Raw genomic sequence first — 20,757 nt, 5'->3', positions numbered from 1 at the left:
CCTGCCTCCATGGGTCGAGCTCACTATCCTAGGAGCTGTTTCAACCACTTCTAAACTAAGCACTACAAACTAGGCAGTCAAAACAACTTGCCTCTATAAACTTGGAAACCAATTCATTCATTTAATATTTACCCTTTTCATGAATGAATGTTCTAGAAGTGTTACATAAGAGTAAAAGCGTCTAAAAAGTACAATAATTACATCAATGAGGATCACATTTCATCTCCAAAAGTCAAAATGAGTCAAATCTGCGTTTTCTGGGCTATACAGTGCATTTCTGGACAAAACTGCCTGACAGGTCGCGCCCCCCTGCCTGACGGGTCGCGCCCCTTTGGAGCTCTGTTTGGGGTACTTGGAGGTGGCCAAATTGAGCAAAAGTGGGCTTGTTGGAAAGTTCTGTGAGTCTACTTTCCAACCCAACTGGAATTTTTGAATTTGGAGTTCATTTGCCCTATCAAAAACCAATTCTCCCAAGACATCTTTCTGCAGTTCAAAAAAGTGGCAGAAAGTCAAATTTTGCATGTATTTTGACCTTCTGGAGGCCCAAAACTCCATAAAAACTCAAGTCCATCCATGGGCATATGTAACTTTGCATGAAAAATCAGGAAATGTTGAGTTTTTGTGAAAAGGAGTTGCCCTGATGTAGGGTCGCGCGGGGGGTGAGACCCGTTAAAGAGCCAAAACCTGTAAATTACCAAAAAATGCCAAAATTACCCAAAATTCTCAAAAAAAATTGGGATTTGAGCTGTGGCTAGGCTATTGAGTGCCATGATATTTGAGTGAAGCCTCAGCCAAGATACGGAGGGGATTTGGCCTCTTTCCCCGTTTTAGAGCCTCGGTCAACCGCCTTTGAAACATCTTCATTTTGGCCTTGCACACATGCATTCTTGCCCAGTAATGGTTTTTCATGTTCCTCAGTAATCTCTTCTCTTGGTTGGCCTTAACCAACAGCCTCTCTAAGTGTGCATTCTCCTGGATGAGCATGGACTCTCGGTCAGCGGGCAATGGATCACCGGGTCTTCTACGATTCAAGGCTCGGTCACTACGAATCCTCCATAGCTCATCAAGTGCTTTCTCCTCCTCCAATTGTTTGTTGCGCTGCTCCAGGTAAGTGATGGTCCATTGGGCAGCCTCAAATATCCTTTGCAAAACATCATTTTCAGCTCTGAGATGCTGAATGATCTCCTTTGCCTCTCGGCTAGGAGAACTGGCCTCAAGATCAATCACCTCAGTGTCTGGAACTCCTGATGGACCCTCATGAATCATGGGTTGTTTGCCCCTCTCTGGTACCTGTGCTGGTGAAGAAAGCGAGGCCCCTTCCACCTGATGTGGAGATAACACTCGCTGAGCTGAAGATGAAGGCGATACCCCTTCCACCTGCTGTGGAGATAGTACTCGCCTGGCTGCTGCAAATAAGGCCCTTGGGCCTTTCTGATAGGTGACCAGAGGTGAGGAGCTAACATGTCGAGTGACCGGAATATCAGGCTGATGAGATGGTCCTCCCTCCTCCTGAATGACCTCAGAATGTGGCTGGGGTGGTGCTATGAAAAACTCACGGGAAATGAACTCATCCCATGAGATGCCCTGCTGAGTCAACTAATGCAAGACTACGAGCTGAATCAAACCATAATGACATAGGCTCCTGTACTGCTGTGCCGGGGTCTTCCTCTGCAACATGGGCACCATCCTCTGAATGTTCTGAAAGAAGAAAACCGGGATGTTCATCATCCTCACTCGGGTGAAGTGCATCAAAAGGCGAATGTGATATGAGTACACCTGTGAAAATCTGCCTTCACAGGTAAAATAGTGCATAATAAGCCTCATGATGGGAGCATATTCGCTCTAGAGAAACCTGAATGGAAAAACAGCCGCCAAATGTCTCATGAATGGTGGCCGGACATAAGGCTCAAAGTGAACAGTATCTAGCATCTTGCGCTTATTCCACACCTCACCAACATTAGGTATCCCTGTAGCATGTGAGATCACCTCGGGTGTCAATGTAAAGTTCACCCCTGCAAGATTGACATGTCCGTCATGGAGGTGTAAAACAAAAAGGCGGGCCAACTCTCTCCCTTACGAGGCCTCCTCTGTACCTCAACCTCTGCAGATGATGAATGGTCATCACTTTGCTCGTAAGTTTCGGTTTCTGACATAGTTTAGGAGCAAAGTGGACAAACTGCACTGCTGTCTCTGCCTGTAAAAGTGCTGAATCTTATGCTGTTTCAGGGGGAAAAAGACATGAGGGAAATGTTAGGGGAGGGACCTTTTTACAAGGAATTGGGAATATATAAATATAACAGGGAATTTTTAAGGAAAATTTTGCAAACCATTATGCATATAGGAGTACATATTTAAAATCAGGGATATTGGGAAATCATTTGCAAAAATCACTGCATATGGGAAAAACATGTATGAAAGTGAACATATGGGGATATGAAAACATGAAGCATTAATAGGGGAAGATAGGGAAACATATGCACAAAACTGCTGACATATTCACCAACATTTTCTATTGTTTACACATGCATATGGTAGAGGGAGATTAGGGTTTTGAATGCTTTGGGAGAGGGGTAGGGTTTACACTTTTAGTTATTAGGGAGAAGGGAGGGTTTGCATTTAATTTATAAAATAGCATGGGAGGAAAATAGGCATACATACAAGTGTGAGTGGAAAGGGGAAGGAGGGAAACAATAACAAAGGGAAAACACCTTGAAACAACACAAACCCTAGCACATTTTACCCATTAACATTGCAGTCATATGAAGAGGTTTCACTTGCACAATTTCGATCATTAAAACATGTTTCATGATATCCACCAATCATAACCAGCAACCATTTCAAGTTTAGAACACCTACCTCAAACGAATTTATGGCTTGGAGAGCGTTTGAGCAAGTTTAAAATCGATTTGCAGTGAGACAGATCGACAAGTCGCGCACCACGCCCAACGGGTCGCGCACCTCTGACGGGTCGCGCCCGTTGTATTTTTACACTGTGGAAGACCCTCTGACGGGTCGCGCACCTGGCCTAATGGGTCGCGCACCAGTCCAATGCCCGAACTCGCTCTGTTTTCGCTCCTTTCTCTCAATCACTCTCTCAAACCTCTCTTGCAAGCGTTTAGGATGCACAATGAGAGTGATAGGAGGGAATTTGGGGTTTTATAAGTTTCATTTGAAAAAATTTCATTCACAAACCCACTTTCTAATGTTTTCTCTTTGACACTTTATAACACTGACTTTTTGGTTTCTTTTGTCCTGAATTTGACTCATTGAGTGCTTTGACTTGATTCTTTTTGCAGGTAGATCATCTGAGGGATATTGGCAAGGGGACCAGGGTTGCATTTTGTTCGCTGAAGACTTTTGAAATTTCATCACTTATTTACAAAAACTTGGAAAATGACCTTGGCTTTAAAAACAAAGTTTTTAAATCCAAGGTGAAGATTAGCTGTATCAGATAAGAAATCTTGAAGAAACACTTTTACAATCATCCCTCTGGCTTGCTGAATACTCATTGACTTTTCAGACACATGACCCTGTAAACATATTTGACCAAAACCCTAGACCTAGGAAATTGACCTCAAGACAAGATAAGACAAGCTTGAAAGAGTTTAATGACTGAAATGAACTGAACCAGCAATGCCAAGAGGGATACAACACACCAGCTCCTCCATCAGGGTTATGGCATGCCTAACAGGATGCAAAAATTGACACTGATGAGACACCTACATATGCAAATGCAAAGAGTTTTGATTGCTGATGGAGGGCTTAAGACCGACTCTAACAGTACTAACAACATGGCAGAGTATGAAGCCCTCCTTCTAGGCCTTAAGCTAATCAAATCTCTAGGAGCTGCAAAAGTTTCCATTCTAGGTGACTCTGACCTGATTATTCAACAGATGAAAGGTAACTTGTTTACTAATGACAATAGGCTAAGAGCTTATAGGACTGCTGCCACAGAAATACTCAATACCTTCACTGAATCCCAGCTTGCTAAAATTCCAAGAAACCATAACCTACACGCACACAGCCTAGCTACTTTTGCTAGACTTGCAAGCTTCCTTTTGAGCCCAATCACCACTTTACTGCTGAGATAAAGCACAGGCCTGCAGTCCCTAACAATGTCAAAGACTGGCAAGTGTTTGAAAACGATGCAGAGATTAACAATTTCTTGACTTTACAGCAAGAATTTTCAAGCTTAAACATTGATATGGATGCCATGGATGATCCACAACAAGCAGTAAACCAAAATAACCAAACTATAACAGCTGAAGCAGCAAATCAAATGCTGCACCCAACCATTTTTGATGAGAAAAAAATGCAAGAGCTGAAGCAAATGCAATTAGAAGAAATAGCTGAAACAGAGGCCGAAGTTATTGATTTAAAAGACAATTTTCTGCCTGCTGGTCTCACTCCATTGGAAGACATATTTGATTCAAACGATGTCCCCAAAAATCCAAAGATGCAATCATTAAATGCCGATGTTGAAGACTGTAATATTGGGACAGCGGAGAAGCCCAAAATGATTAAACTGTCCAAGTCTTTGCCTCCTGATCAAAAGCCAAAGTATGTTGACCTGTTTAAAGAGTTCCAAGATGTATTTGCATGGAGTTATGAGGACCTCAAGTCCTATGACACCTCAGTGATTCAACATACCATTCCCTTAAAGCCAAATCAAAAGCCCTTCAAACAGAAACTAAGGAGAATCAATCCTGTGCTTCTCCCTTTGATTGAGAAAGAAGTGAAAAGAATGTTTGAGGTTGGTATCATAGCACCCATTAGATTTTCAGAATGGATATCCAATCTTGTTCCCACAAGAAAGAAAACAGGTGAGATTAGACTATGTGTGGACTTAAGAAATCTGAACCAAGTCTCCCTTAAAGACCACTACCCATTGCCAAAGATGGACCATATTCTACAAAGAGTAGTGGGGTCTTCCAGAATTTCTTTGCTAGATGGCTTTTCAGGTTTTAATCAAATACTGGTTCACCCGGATGATCAAGACAAGACAGCCTTTACAACACCGTGGGGAAAATTTAAGTATGTGAAGATGCCTTTCCGCCTAAAGAATGCAGGTGCTACCTTTCAGAGGGCCATGGACATTGCATTTGCCAAGGAAATCCATGATTTTTTGGTTGTCTATCTTGATGACTTAACCCCTTTCTCAAAATCTGATCAAGAACATTTGAAACATCTGAGACAAGTATTCCTAACCTGTAGGAAGTATGGCATTTCTTTAAACCCCAAGAAGTCTCTCTTCGGCATAGAAGAAGGCAAATTGTTGGGCCATATTATTTCAAAATATGGAATTAGAATCGATCCGGAAAGGATCCAAGCCATTCTCCAAATCCCCTATCCAAGAAACATCAAAGAGTTGCAAGCATTCCTAGGAAAGATCAATTTCCTAAGGAGATTCATCCCAAACTTAGCTGAATTAACAAGAATGTTGAATAACATGTTAAAGAAGGATTCCAAAGTTAAATGGTCTTTAGAAGCCAAGCAAGCCTTTGAGGGCATAAAAACTGCATTAACCCAAGCACCAGTCCTCACAAGCCCTCAATATGATAAGGATTTCATCATTTTTTCATTCGCTTCTGAACACACCATTACTGCTGTCCTTTTGCAAAAGGATGACCAGGGAAATGAAAAGCCAATTTCTTTTTTCAGCCGAGCCCTTAGAGATGCACCCTTGAAATATCAAATAATGGAAAAGCAGGCCTATGCCCTGGTTAAGGCCATCAAGGATTTCCGAGTTTACATTTTATATTCACATGTGATTGCTTATGTCCCAAACTCTGTTGTAAAAGACATATTAACTCAAGAGGGCATAGAAGGCAAAAGAGGCAAATGGATTGCCAATATCCTTGAGTATGACATTGAGATAAAGCCCACCAAGCTGATAAAGGGACAAGGTTTAGCCAAACTGATGTCCGAAACCAATTTTCAAGCCTTAGACATTAATGAACTGGACAATGAACAGGAGTTGGCGACTCCACAGATCAGTGAAGCCTTTTTGCAATCCCCATGGTATGCTGATATATGTTTTATATTGTTAAACCTGTTTGCTCCCCCAGGGTTGTCCAGAACCAAAAAGAGATTTTTTAAGATGAAAGCATCAAAGTTTTGTGTCATAGATAGTGCCCTGTTTTGGAAGAATCATGAAGGAATTTTGCTGAACTGTTTGAATTTAAATGAAACTGACAGTGTCATGAAAGATTTCCATGCTGGAGACTGTGGAGGGCACTTATATTGGAAGTCCACTGCTGACAAGATTTTAAGGGCTGGTTTCTATTGGCCCTCCCTCTTTGCTGATGTAAGAAAGTTTGCTATCTCATGCCACAAATGCCAAATCTTTGAGGGAAAAAGAAAGTTGCTGCCCTTGCCCCTTAAACCCATTTCAATCGAGAAACCTTTTCAAAAATGGGGTCTAGACTTCATTGGAGAAATCCATCCATCCTCTTCTGGCCAGCACAAGTGGATTCTAACAGCCACAGATTACTTTACCAAGTGGATTGAAGCCATCCCATGTAGGCAAGCCAATGACTCCACCATTATCCAATTCCTTGAAACCAACATTCTGTCCAGATTTGGCTGCCCTGAAAGGATCATTACAGACAACGCTGCTGCCTTCAAATCCAAGAAAATGATCAATTTTTGCCATAAATTCCACATTTCCTTAGGTCACTCCACAGCCTATTACCCTCAAGGTAATGGCTTGGCCGAATCATCCAACAAGAGTCTGATTAACATCATCAAGAAAGTGCAGGAGGAAAACAAGAAGAACTGGCACAAAATGCTTGTAAATGCCCTATGGGCAGACAGATTGTCAACTAAGAGATCCATTGGGATGAGCCCTTATGAGCTAGTATATGGCATGGAGGCCAGATTTCCTTCATCTTTGGGAATCCCTGTTATCAAGCTGCTGCAAGAGATTCAAGCTGAGCCAAATGATATACAAAGGAGGATAAATCAAACAATTCATTTGCAGCAGACAAGAGAGCAAGTCTATCACAGAGCGAAGTCTTTGCAAGAGAAGCTGAAGAAAATGTTTGATAGAAGGACCAAGGCCGAGGATGCTGAGGATTTCTACATCGGTAACAAAGTTTTAAGATGGGACTCAAGAAGAGAGGACAAAGGAAAGCACGACAAATTTGATTTCCTGTGGAAAGGGCCATATGTTATCCAGGCTGTGCAAGGCAACAATACATATTTTCTGAAGAGCTTGTATGGCAAAGAAGCTGAAGAAGGCCCTGTCAACAGCCGAATGCTCAAGCACTATCATGACTCCTTTTGATGTACATAATGCATCTATATACTATATTTGTACATTATTATTTGTATTTTCAACATTTTTCATTTACAGCAGTCCGACAAGGGAATAATGCAGTAAATTTTGAAGGAAGGATCAAAGCAAATGCACCATTTGATCTCTGTTTTGAATTGATTTCAAAAAGAAGTGCTCAGGCAGATTTGAATATGTTTACAAGCACCCAAAAGGCAAGAAGCAGAGTTGTAATTTCTCTGCAAATCAGCTCAAAGGATATTGCATATCAACTTACAAGAATTCAGTCAAAAGCATCAAAGAAGAAGGAAGTTTTCAGATTACAGCAATAATTGAAGACCAAGGCATTCTGACCTGTTGTTCTTGGCTTTTCATCTGGAAAATCCATCCCCAAGAGGAGCCACTGTTAGCCTCCTGTTAGCACTTGAAATTTCACCTCAGGCTGAGAAAGGTAAACCTCAAGGCAACATCAAACCACTTAGCCTCGTAGCTAGCCCTACGGGGTAGGAGAGGGCTCTCTCCGGTCTATCTCGGTCAAAATCTTCAATGGGCGAGATAACCAATAGGGTAACACTGATTTTAGGCTAGTAAACTGATCAAAAGGGTTGATTTGGGATTTTTAGGGTTTTTGGTGGCAAATTGGGGAGATGGCAATTTTGGGTGCGGGGATTGGACACAGTTTCTGCAGGGGGTTCTTTGGGGCGAGGTAGGAGACAGTATTGATGCCTTTGATAGAGGTGGATGGATGAGAATGACAGGTGAGGAGCTAAGGAGAGCAAGCAATAACCTTGAATTCCCCTTAAACAGTAGAAAACATTGATATTAAGCAAACTTAAAAGCAGAGCATGACAGTCATGAGTTCTACTTTAACACTTCATTTGCCTAATGTGCAGAAGGAAAAGTAAGGAAATGATTCACATAACACACTTACAAGTACAAAGAGAAACACACCATCAACACATGTGTCCACAAGAATCCCAAAAAGGACTGCAAAACCCTGGTCTTCCTTTGCCAAAAATTGCAGAGATACAGTGAATAATACAATAATAGCTTCTCCCTCAAGAGTCCAACCATGAAAATGAGCAAGAAAGTACATAATATAGATCATCTAACCTCTTTCCCTGCCTCTATGGGTCGAGCTCACTATCCTAGGAGCTGTTTCAACCACTTCTAAACTAAGCACTACAAACTAGGCAGTCAAAACAACTTGCCTCTATAAGCTAGGAAACCAATTCATTCATTTAATTTTCACCTTTTTCATGAATGAATCTTCTAGAAGAGGTACATAAGTGTAAAAGTGTCATAAAAGTACATTAATTACATCAAGGAGGATAACAATTCACTCCATAAAGTCAAACAAGGTCAAACTGCGTTTTTCTGAGCTGTATACTTGAAATTTTGGAAAATTTGCCTGACGGGTCGCGCGCCTCTGCCTGACGGGTCGCGCGCCTTTGGGGCCACTTTTGGGGCACTTCCAGGTGTCCAAATGGGGCAAGAGTAGGCTTGTTGGAAAGGTCTGTGAGTCTACTTTCCAACCCAACTGGAATTTCTGAATTTGGTGGTCATTTGCCCCTCCAAAATTGCAATCTCCCAAGACTGCTTTCTGTGTCTCAAAAATGTGGCAGAAAGTCAATTTTTGCTTGTTTTTTGACTTTTTGGAGGCCCAAAACTTCACAAAATCTCTTGGAAATGGATGAGCATGTGTAACTTTACATGAAAAATCTGGAAATGCTGAGTTTTTGCAAAATGGAGTTGCCTAGTGAAAGGGTCGCGCGGGGGGTGAGACCCGTTAATGGACAAAACCTGTAAATTGCCTGAAAAAACCAAAATTTACTCAAAATGCTCAAAATTTCTTGGGATTTGTGCTGTGGCTAGGCTATTTATTGCCTTGGTCCTTCAGTGAAGCCTCGGCCAAGATGTGGAGGGGATCAGGCCTCTTTCTCAGTTTTAGTGCCTTGGTCAACCGCCTTTGAAGCACCTTCATCTTCGCCTTGCACACGTGCATCCGCACCCAATAATGGTTCTTCATGTTCCTCAACAATTTCTTATCTTGGTTGGCCTTAGCCAACAACCTCTCCAAGTGTGCATTGAGCCGGATAAGCATAGCCTCCCACTCAATTGGCACTAAATCACCGGGCCTTCTTCGATTCAAGATGCGGTCACTACAAATCCTCCACAACTCATCAAGAGTTTTCTCATCCTCCAACTGCTTGTTACGCTACTCTAGATATGAGATTGTCCATTGTGCCCCTTCTAGTCTCTTCTGTAATGCATCATTTTCAGCTCTAAGGTGCTGAATGATCTCCTTTGACTCTTGGCTAGGAGAAGTGACCTCAAGATCAACAAGCTCTATATCTGGAACACCTGATGGCCCCTCATCAATCTTGGGTTGCTTGCCCCTCTGTGCTACCTGTGCTACTGAAGAAAGCGAGGCCCCTTCCACCTAATGTGGAGATAACATTCGCTGAGCTGATGATGAAGGCGAGACCCCTTCCACATGCTGTGGAGAAAGTACTCGCCGAGCTGCTACAAATAAGGCCCTCTGGCCTCTCTGATAAGTAACCAAAGGTGAGGAGCTGACATGTATAGTGACGGGGATGTCATGCTGCTGTGATGGTCCTCCCTCCTTGTGTACAACCTCAGGATGTGGCGGGGGTGGTGCTGTGAAAAGCTCACGAGAGATGAACTCCTCCCATGAGATGCCCTGTTGAGCCAACTGATGTAATACTACAAGCTGAATCAAACCATAATGGTAAAGGCTCCTATACTGCTGTGTCGGGCTCTTCCTCTGCATCATGGACACCATCCTCTCAATGTTTTGATAGAAGAAAACAGGGATGTTCATCATCCGTACCCGTGTGAAGTGCATCAATAGGCGAATATGGTACGAATATATCTGTGAAAATCTGCCCTCACAGGTAAAATAGAGCATGATGAGCCTCATCATGGGAGCATACTCACTCCTGAGAAATCTGAAGGGAAACACACCTGTCAAGTGTCTCATGAATGCTGGTCTAACAAAAGGCTCAAAGTGAACACTGTCCAACACCTTGCGTTTATTCCACACCTCCCCGACATTAGGTATCCCTGTGGCCTGTGCAATCACCTCGGGTGTCAATGTAAAGTCCACCCCGGCAAGGTTGACATGTCCATCATGCAAGTGTAAAACAAATAGGCGAGCCAACTCTCTGTGATGCTGAATCCGAGAGATCCTCTCGCAAAACTCATAGCAAGACATGTACTGGAAACATGAGACTGCCATAGGACAAGCCTGTAAATCTGTCAAAGAGGTGGGCTCCTCTCGCCTATGATGACCGCCCTTTCCACCCTTATGAGGCCTCCTCTGTACCTCAATCTCTGAAGCTGATGACTGGTCATCACTCTGCTCATAGGTTTCAGTTTCTGACATTGTTTAAGGAGCAAAGTGGCCAAAATGTACTGCTGTTTCTGCCTTGCAAAATGCTGATCTATATGTTGTTTCAAGGGGACAAGGAGCACGAGGGGAATGTTAGGGGAGGGATACTTTTAAAGGGAAAATGGGAATAAATATAGAAAACAGGGATTTTAGGGAAAAATCATTGCAAAATCATTGCATATGCATCATTATATACATTTGTTTACATGGGTATAATGAGAGGAAGGGTTAGGGCTTGATTTTTTATTTTTTAGGGAAGAGGGGTAGGGTTTAGGGCTTTTCACCAATTTTGCAAGGGAAATTTACATAGGAAGACAAGGAAAAAGAAATGGGACATGGGGAAAACATGATAACAAGGGGATACCTTAAAACAACATATCAACCCTAGCCATTTTTACAATTTCAAACTACAGCAACATGGAGATTTTCTCTTGCACATGGAGATCTTTGAAAATGTACACATGATTTCTTTTAACCATAACAAGCAACAAATTTTTAAGCTTGAGGCCCTACCTCACACAATCCGACGATTTTTTGGCTCCTTGGTGAAATTTGCAGGCGGTTTTATAAGGAGGGCGCTGACAGGTCACGCGCCTCACCCAACGGGTCGCGCGCCACTGACGGGTCGCGCCCGTTAGAAATTAACACTGCTGGAAGGGCGCTGACGGGTCGCGTGCCTGGTCTGACGAGTCGCATGCCTGTCCAGCTCAAAAACTTCGTCCAATCTCTCGCCCAATCTCTCTTGCAAGTGACTTAGATGCACAATGAGGCTCGATGGAGGGAGATTGGGCTTTTATAACCTTGATTTGAATTAATTTCATGCCCAAACCCACTTTATAATGTTTTTCTTTGACACTTTATAAACTTGATGTTTTTGGTTTCCTTTTGTCCTGAAATTGACTAATTTGATGCTTTTCTTTGATACTTTTTGCAGGGATAGCATCTGAGGGATCTTGGCAAGGGAGCCAGGGTTACATGTTGTCCTTTGAAAACTTTTGAATTTTTACCATTTTTTACAAAATTTTGAAAAATGACCTTGGCTTTAAAAATAGAGTTTTTAAATCCAAGGTGAAAATTAACTGTACAAGATAGAAATTTGCGAAGAAACACCATTAAAATCATCCCTCTGGCTTGCTGAGCACTTATTGACCTTCAGAGACATGACCTTGCAAACAAACTTGACCAAAACCCTAGACCTAGGAATTTCACCTCAAGACAAGACAAGACAAGCTTGAAAGAGATTTAAGGACTGAAATGACTTTGATCCAGCAATGCCAAGAGGGGGACAAAGACACCAGCTCCTCCATCAGGGTTATGGCATGCCTAATGGAATGCAAAAATTGACACTGATGAGACACCTACTTATGCAAATGCAAAGAGCTTTGATTGCTGATGGAGGGCTACAAGACCGACTCTAACATTGGCTCCAATGGGGATGGTAGCTCCTTGGAGGTACCAAGAACCTTAGACCTCTGGGAGAGCAGACCAGTGCTTTATCATCATTGGGCAATGGAGTCAACTTTTACACATGTGACCCAAATTTGGACAACTTTATTAACTTGGACAATTGACTGAAATTTAAACTAACTTTGACACAAACCGACTCACTTTATGCAGAAAATAGACTGACTAAAACAACTTGAAAAACTCACACCAACTAATCACCATTTTCAGAATTATAGCCTTCACCGCGGGCCCCAGACTGAAGATGGGAGATCAGTTCACACTTGCTGCAGAATGAAAGTAACATGGTAATTACAATGAGAGTGATTAGAGCAGAAAATGCTCAAGCATGATACCTTTTGAGCAGCCGGCCATTCACCGACCCACCGAGACATTCATCACCGTTCATTTCTTTGAGAAGAAAGGCATTTGGACCACGATATTCTGCAATTTTGTAGGGACCTTTCCACAAGTTGTCGAATTTTCCATGTTTCCCTTTGTCTTCATTTCAGGCATCCCATCTCAAAACAACATCGTCTATCTGAAAATCATCCGGCTTTGCTTTTCTGTCATAAATTTTCTTGATGCGCTCTTGCAACTTCAGGGAATTTTGAAGAACTTCATCTCGAGTCTGCTGTAAATGAATCATTTGACTAATCCGCCGTTGCATAGGATCTTCCTCATCACCAGCTTATTGCAGCAACTTTGCCACTGGAACACTAAGTGAAGTAGGAAACACTGCATCTATCCCGTAGACCAATTCAAAGGGTGACATACCAATTGACTTCTTTTGACTTACATGATCAGCCCATAATGCATTTACTAACTTTTTATGCCAGCTCTTCTTATTGATTTCCAGCAATTTCTTTATGATGTTCACTATAGATTTGTTCGAAGATTCGGCCAGCCCATTTCCTTGTGGATGGTAGGCGGTCGAATGCCCCAAGCTGATGTTATATTTGTAGCAAAAATCAACCATTTTCTTCGATTTAAACGCTGCTGCATTATCTGTAATCAACGTATGTGGACAGCCGAAACGTGACAATATGTTATTTTCAAGAAAAGAAATAATTACCGAGTCCGTGGCTTGCCGAGTGGGAATGGCTTCAATCCACTTCGTGAAGTAATCTGTGGCGGTCAAGATCCATCGATGCTGCCCGAAAGATGCTGGGTGGATTTCTCCAATAAAATCCAAGCCCCATTGCTGAAATGGTGCGCTGATTTCAATGGGCTTGAGAGGCAACGGCTGTAATTTCTGCTTTCCTTGAAAAATTTGACATTCATGACAACTCTTAACTGCTTTATATACATCAGAAAATAAAGAAGGCCAATAGAAACCAGCTCTCAAGATCTTATTAGCCGTGGTCTTCCAAAACAAGTGACCCCCACAGTCACCTTTATGAAAATCTTCTACTGCTGTCTTAGCTTCTTCTTCGACTAAACAGTTCAGCAATATGCCACCGGGGTCTTTCCAATAAAGTGCAGATTTGATGATGCAAAATTTTGTTGCCTTTAGCTTCAATGTTCTAGCTTTGTTTCTAGGCATCCCAGGGGGTGAAGACAAATTTTGAAGCACATATACTATATCAGCATACCAAGGAGAGGAAACAAAGATATCGGATACCTGTAGAGCTTAATTTTCTTCATCTTCATCGGATAAGGCAGCAATCAAATTGATGTCAAGGACATGGAGATTTGATTCAGCCATCATCTTTGCAAGACCTTGACCCTTGATCAACTTGGTAGGCTTAATTTCCACATCATACTCTAATAGGGCAGCAATCCACTTACCCCTTCTTCCTTCCAGTTCCGTTTGTACTAAAACATCCTTAACAGCTATGTTGGGAACATATGCCAAAATATGAGAATTTAGTATGTATACCCGGAAATATTTCAAAGCTTTTATCAATGCCAATGCTTGCTTTTCAATGATATTATAATTCAGTGCTCCATCCCTTATGATGCGGCTGAAAAAAGCTATGGGCCTCTCGACCCCATCTCTCTTTTGCATCAACACGGCTGCCAACGTATGCTCAGAAGTAAATGAAAATAAAATAAAATCTTGTGTATAATCTGGGTTGATCAAAGTTGGGGCTGAAGATAAGATTAACTTTACCAAGTTAAAAGACTTTACCGCCTCTTCGGTCCATTTGAGCTCGCTGTCCTTTTTGAGCATGTTGGTTATCTCTCTAAGATGTTCGGCAAGATTGGGAATAAAGCGACGCAGAAAATTCAATTTGCCATTGAAGGACTGAATTTCTTTCTTGCTTTGGGGCTGCTCTAATTGCTGAATTGCTTCCACCCGTGCAGGATCTATACGTATGCCATCTTTAGAAATGATGTGGCCCAGCAGTTTGCCTTCGCTCATAGCGAAAAGGCTCTTCTTCGGATTCAATGAGATACCATATTTTCTGCACTTTTGGAACACCTTAGTCAAATGAAACAAATGCTCTTCATCGGATTTAGAAAACATGGTTAGATCATCAATATAAACGACCAAAAAGACATCTTTCTCATTAGCAAAGGCCATGTCCATTGCCCGCTGAAATGTGGCGCCAGCGTTCTTCAATCCAAACGGCATCTTGGCATAATGAAATGTCCCCCATGGAGTAGTAAATGTTGTCTTGTTGCGGTCATCTTCGTGCACCAAAATCTGATTATACCCGGAATAACCATCAAGCAATGACATCCTCGATGCCCCCACTACCCACTGCAATATATGGTCCATTTTGGGCAGCGGATAATTGTCCTTTAGTGACACCTTGTTCAGATTTCTGAAGTCTATACACAAGCGAATCTCGCCGGTCTTCTTTCTCACGGGCACCAAGTTGGAAATCCAATCAGAAAATTGGATTGGCACTATGATTCCAGACTTATATAACCTGTTGACTTCCTTCTCGATTAATGGCAGCAATTTAGGATTAATTCTTCTCAACTTTTGTCGGAAAGGCTTTTGATTTGGCTTTATGGGAATAGTATGCTAAATGATACTTGTGTCATAAGTTTTCAAATCTGAATAATCCCATGCAAAAACATTAGAAAACGAAAACAACAATCTGATATATTCATTCTTTACCTTGGGCGACAATGCTTTTGATAGCTTCACCATCTTTGGATTTTCAGCTGTCCCAAGATTCACATCTTCGACACCTTCTTCCGTTGGCCTCAAGGTCGTTTTGCGGGCCACATCATCTTGATCGAACAATTCTTCCAAAGGAATTAATCCTTTAGGAATGTAATTGTCCTTGAGCTGCAACACATCCATCTAATTTACTCCTTCAGCTTCCGTGTCTATTGAGATGTCTTCGAATTTACCCTCAATTTGCAGAAAATCTTTGATTTCTTCGTCATCTTGGAAAACTTGCCAACACCTTTGTTTATCTGGAACTATAGGATGATGCTTTACATATATCTCAAACTTATTGTTGGAATTCATGGGTATTTTCATATTACTTGCTGCCTTTGCCAATGCATCCGCAACACCATTTTGAATCTGGGGCACACATGTCAAAGTATGTTCTGAAAACCATTTTAAGATATCTAGGATAGCATTCCGATATGCTCGCATACGAGGATGTTTGGCCTGAAATTCACCTTTCACTTGCTTGATAACCAACTCAGAGTCGCCATATACCGCTATCTTCTTTGCCTTCAACTTCCGAAGGATTTTCAGACCAGCAATAAGAGCTTCGTATTCCACCTCATTATTTGAACAATCAAATGCCAATTTATATGAACTTACCCGTACCTTGCTTGGAACTTGGTTTTGGACTGAAAATGGGCTTCGAATCCACACACCTATACCAGCACCATCGATGCCCACCGCACCATCAAAATCCATGGTCCAAAGACCATCCTCATCGTCTTCTAAGTGCTGAAAATGTGATGTCGATGCATTCTCTGTTTGCTGCCCATTTGTTTCAGCAATTGGCTTTATGACAGCAGATCTTTCATCACTTTCCTTTCTTAAAATTTCTCTGAAATTTTCTGAAATATTTGGTATATCTTCTACTTGAACTAACTGACTATCTATCTCATTGAAATTATCCGCAAACAAAACAAAAGATTCTAAATCAGTTTGTACATAATTTACAGGATGATTGACGGGCTTTTCCTTACTAGTGATCATGTATTTCATCTTTTGTTCCCGATATAACTTCCTCATCTGACCGAAGACCGGAATTGTAGTATAGGAAAAATCGAGCTGAAGTGTACCTTTGAGCTTGGCTCCCCAAGATCTTGAAAGCAACATGCCCAACCGCGGAGGAATATCCGCCACCACCACGTCCATCAAAACATTCTTTGCTGGGATTTGATCTAAACTCACCACCAAATCTTTGATCAAACCAATACATCTTACCCGGCTGGAATCAAATGAATACAAATCATGATATTTCCTTGTGATGTCAAGTCCCAGCTTCTCCATAATCGTTTTCGGCATCAAATTATGCAAAGCTCCCGAGTCAAACATGGCATTGTGCAACACATACTCATGCAATCGCAAACTGATATAGAATGGAGGAACATCACTTTCAGGAGACTCACCATTTAAAGCAGGCCCAAAAATCAACTCCGGCTGATCATCTTGTACATTTACCGTGTCTATCATTGGATCAAAATTCAGCATCTTGGAGATCTGGCCTCGGTAAGTGCTGTTCTTCATGATTTCCGTCAAAGGAATGGACACTTTCAACTTTGAAATTTCATTCTCCAAACTGAAAACTGAAACCTTCTGACCTTCTTTAGCCGGATTGTCTCTTTTTTCAGCTCTATCCCTTGGTGCATTTGATGGCTGGTCTATTTTGCTTGCTGATAATGATTGGCCTGCTGGAGGATCGCTTATTTCTTTGCCTTTTTTCTGCAGGACAGCAGAACCTTTCTTTGCTGAAGCTTCTGTTCTCTTTTGGATAGGATTTATGGGAACCACTCGGTTTCTCAATTGCCTTTGTTGACCTTGCTGAGCTGATAAAGCGTGCAAATACCCTCTTTGATACTCTTCTGATTCCTCTTGAAGTGCTGCATCATTTGACAAAATATAATGCTCATCTTGGGGAATGACGGAATTACTCACCAACTCTTCCTCTTCTGTAATATACGTGGGCAGATCATCAGGAGTGAAGAAGTGATTCTCTTCTCCCACCGTATCACCTTCATCCTCTGATTCTTGGCTAACAAAATTCTGCTGAAAAGGAGGTTTCATTTGCTGTTGAACTGCTGCCTCTTGTGCCTTTGTTTCACGCTGCTTGATTCTATATTGTTGCTGTTGTTGACCTCTGAAATTTGGATTACGAATCTGAGGCTCAGGCTTGTCAAGACGAACATTTTCAAGTGCCTTTTTAATCTGCTCAACCTCACGAAGAAGCTGATTTGAGGTGGATGCTTCCTCTTTGATTGTGACTCGCTTTTCAGCCTTCATTCTTGCCCTTTTATCATTTAAGTTTGCCTCAACGCTAACAGCAATCTTCTGCATATCCTCCAAGGTAGGAGGATCTCTATCTCTCAATGAGTAGGCCATCTCCGGATCAAAGCCATCCGGGAACTTAAGTAGAGCTGACTTTCTTGACGGTTTCAAATCATCAGGAATAGCATTGTAAACTGTATTGAATCTGATTATATAATCTTGAACGGACTCACCCGGATTACGCTTGAGGTTGTTGTATTCGGCATTAATTTGAATCGGATCCTTTCTGATTTCCCAACGATCTAAGAATTGCCTTTGAAGTGCCTCCAAGGTGGTAATGCTTCCGGCTGCCAACCCTCTGAACCACTTTCTAACTTCTCCTCCAAATGTTTGCACGAACAATCGCATGGTAACATCTTCTTCATCTAACTCATATAGATCAAAGAAAGTGGTCATTTTTTCAATATGTTGCTGAGCAGTAATACTTTGTGGAGTGCCATTGAACATAGGGATTTTACTTTGATAGTCAGCTGGCATATCATGGAGGTTTTGGGGAAGAGCAAGGGGAGAAAATCGGGCAGCCATTGCTTTAGGAGGGGGAGTAGGATGAGTATGAGGAGGAGGAGCTGTGATAGCGGGAAATGTAATAAGAGGAGCTGTAGTTTGCGGAGTTGGGGGAGTCGGAGGGGTAGGAGGTGTAGGAGGGGTATGGGATGTAGAAGGAGAACCGACTGTGGATTCGGGATATGTGATTATAGGCGAAACTAAAACAAAAGGAGGATATGATTCCTCGTGAGCCGTGATAGTGGATCCAATATGATCAGAGATATTCTCGACAAAATCAGCAAGGGTAGTAGCGTGAATATGCGTCTGGAGATGTCTCAAAATGAAATTCTCGACAAATTTGTTGTGTCTCTCAAATTCAATAGCAGCTGCAAAATCAGGGTCAAGGACTAGAGAGTCGAGCGCACTTTCGGACTTAGCTTTAAACAAGGACAGCTCAAAGCTTTTGTCAAAATCAATATCTTCGAGATACTAAAAAATAGCTGGGCATGAATGAGATTTGAATATACGACCAGAATTGGAAGCCAGTTTGGAAATCAATGAACAAATAACCAATCAGCCTGTGAAAACTCTTAGCTTAATCATCCAAAAGTTTAGAGTTTACAAATGAACTGGGGTAAAAATGCAGATGAAGTGTTACATTCACTAGCTCACGGAGGTCGACTGAAGCAGCGTTTATCTACTTACGCTGATGTAAAACAAGAGCATTTTCGAAGGCTACCTGGCGTATCTTCAAAATCTGTCTAAGACTTATGAATTAAACACATCAGTCAGCAAACAATTTGTTCTCCCCAGTATGGTCGCCAATATGTTAGCGCTTGAAATTTCACCTCAGGCTGAGAAAGGTAAACCTCAAGGCAACATCAAACCACTTAGCCTCGTAGCTAGCCCTACGGGGCAAGAGAGGGCTCTCTCCGGTCTATCTCGGTCAAAATCTTCAATGGGCGAGATAACCAATAGGGTAACACTGATTTTAGGCTAGTAAACTGATCAAAAGGGTTGATTTGGGATTTTTAGGGTTTTTGGTGGCAAATTGGGGAGATGGCAATTTTGGGTGCGGGGATTGGACACAGTTTCTGCAGGGGGTTCTTTGGGGCGAGGTAGGAGACAGTATTGATGCCTTTGATAGAGGTGGATGGATGAGAATGACAGGTGAGGAGCTAAGGAGAGCAAGCAATAACCTTGAATTCCCCTTAAACAGTAGAAAACATTGATATTAAGCAAACTTAAAAGCAGAGCATGACAGTCATGAGTTCTACTTTAACACTTCATTTGCCTAATGTGCAGAAGGAAAAGTAAGGAAATGATTCACATAAAACACTTACAAGTACAAAGAGAAACACACCATCAACACGTGTCCACAAGAATCCCAAAAAGGACTGCAATACCCTGGTCTTCCTTTGCCAAAAATTGCAGAGATACAGTGAATAATACAATAATAGTTTCTCCCTCAAGAGTCCAACCATGAAAATGAGCAAGAAAGTACATAATATAGATCATCTAACCTCTTTCCCTGCCTCTATGGGTCGAGCTCACTATCCTAGGAGCTGTTTCAACCACTTCTAAACTAAGCACTACAAACTAGGCAGTCAAAACAACTTGCCTCTATAAGCTAGGAAACCAATTCATTCATTTAATTTTCACCTTTTTCATGAATGAGTCTTCTAGAAGAGGTACATGAGTGTAAAAGTGTCATAAAAGTACATTAATTACATCAAGGAGGATAACAATTCACTCCATAAAGTCAAACAAGGTCAAACTGCGTTTTTCTGAGCCGTATACTTGAAATTTTGGAAAGTTTGCCTGACAGGTCGTGCGCCTCTGCCTGACGGGTCGCGCGCCTTTGGGGCCACTTTTGGGGCACTTCTAGGTGTCCAAATGGGGCAAGAGTAGGCTTGTTGGAAAGGTCTGTGAGTCTACTTTCCAACCCAACTAGAATTTCTGAATTTGGTGGTCATTTGCCCCTCCAAAATTGCAATCTCCCAAGACTGCTTTCTGTGTCTCAAAAATGTGGCAGAAAGTCAATTTTTGCTTGTTTTTTGACTCTTTGGAGGCCCAAAACTTCACAAAATCTCTTGGCAATGGATGAGCATGTGTAGCTTTACATGAAAAATCTGGAAATGCTAAGTTTTTGCGAAATGGAGTTGCCTAGTGAAAGGGTCGCGCGGGGGGTGAGACCCTTAATGGACAAAACCTGTAAATTGCCTGAAAAAACCAAAATTTACTCAAAATGCTCAAAATTTTTTGGGATTTGTGCTGTGGCTAGGCTATTTAGTGCCTTGGTCCTGCAGTGAAGCCTCGGCCAAGATGTGGAGGGGATCGGGCCTCTTTCTCCATTTTAGTGCCTTGGTCAACCGCCTTTGAAGCACCTTCATCTTCACCTTGCACACGTGCATCCGCGCCCAATAATGGTTCTTCATGTTCCTCAACAATTTCTTATCTTGGTTGGCCTTAGCCAACAGCCTCTCCAAGTGTGCATTGAGCCGGATAAGCATAACCTCCCGCTCAATTGGCACTAAATCACCGGGCCTTCTTCGATTCAAGATGCGGTCACTACGAATCCTCCACAACTCATCAAGAGTTTTCTCATCCTCCAACTGCTTGTTGCGCTGCTCTAGATATGAGATTGTCCATTGTGCCCCTTCTAGCCTATTCTGT

Source organism: Pinus tabuliformis, chromosome 8 (genome assembly GCF_031772625.1).
Source record: "Pinus tabuliformis cultivar Carrire ecotype Pingquan chromosome 8, CPIR1, whole genome shotgun sequence".
Lineage (NCBI taxonomy): Eukaryota > Viridiplantae > Streptophyta > Pinopsida > Pinales > Pinaceae > Pinus > Pinus tabuliformis.
This window is presented reverse-complemented; position numbering follows the sequence as displayed.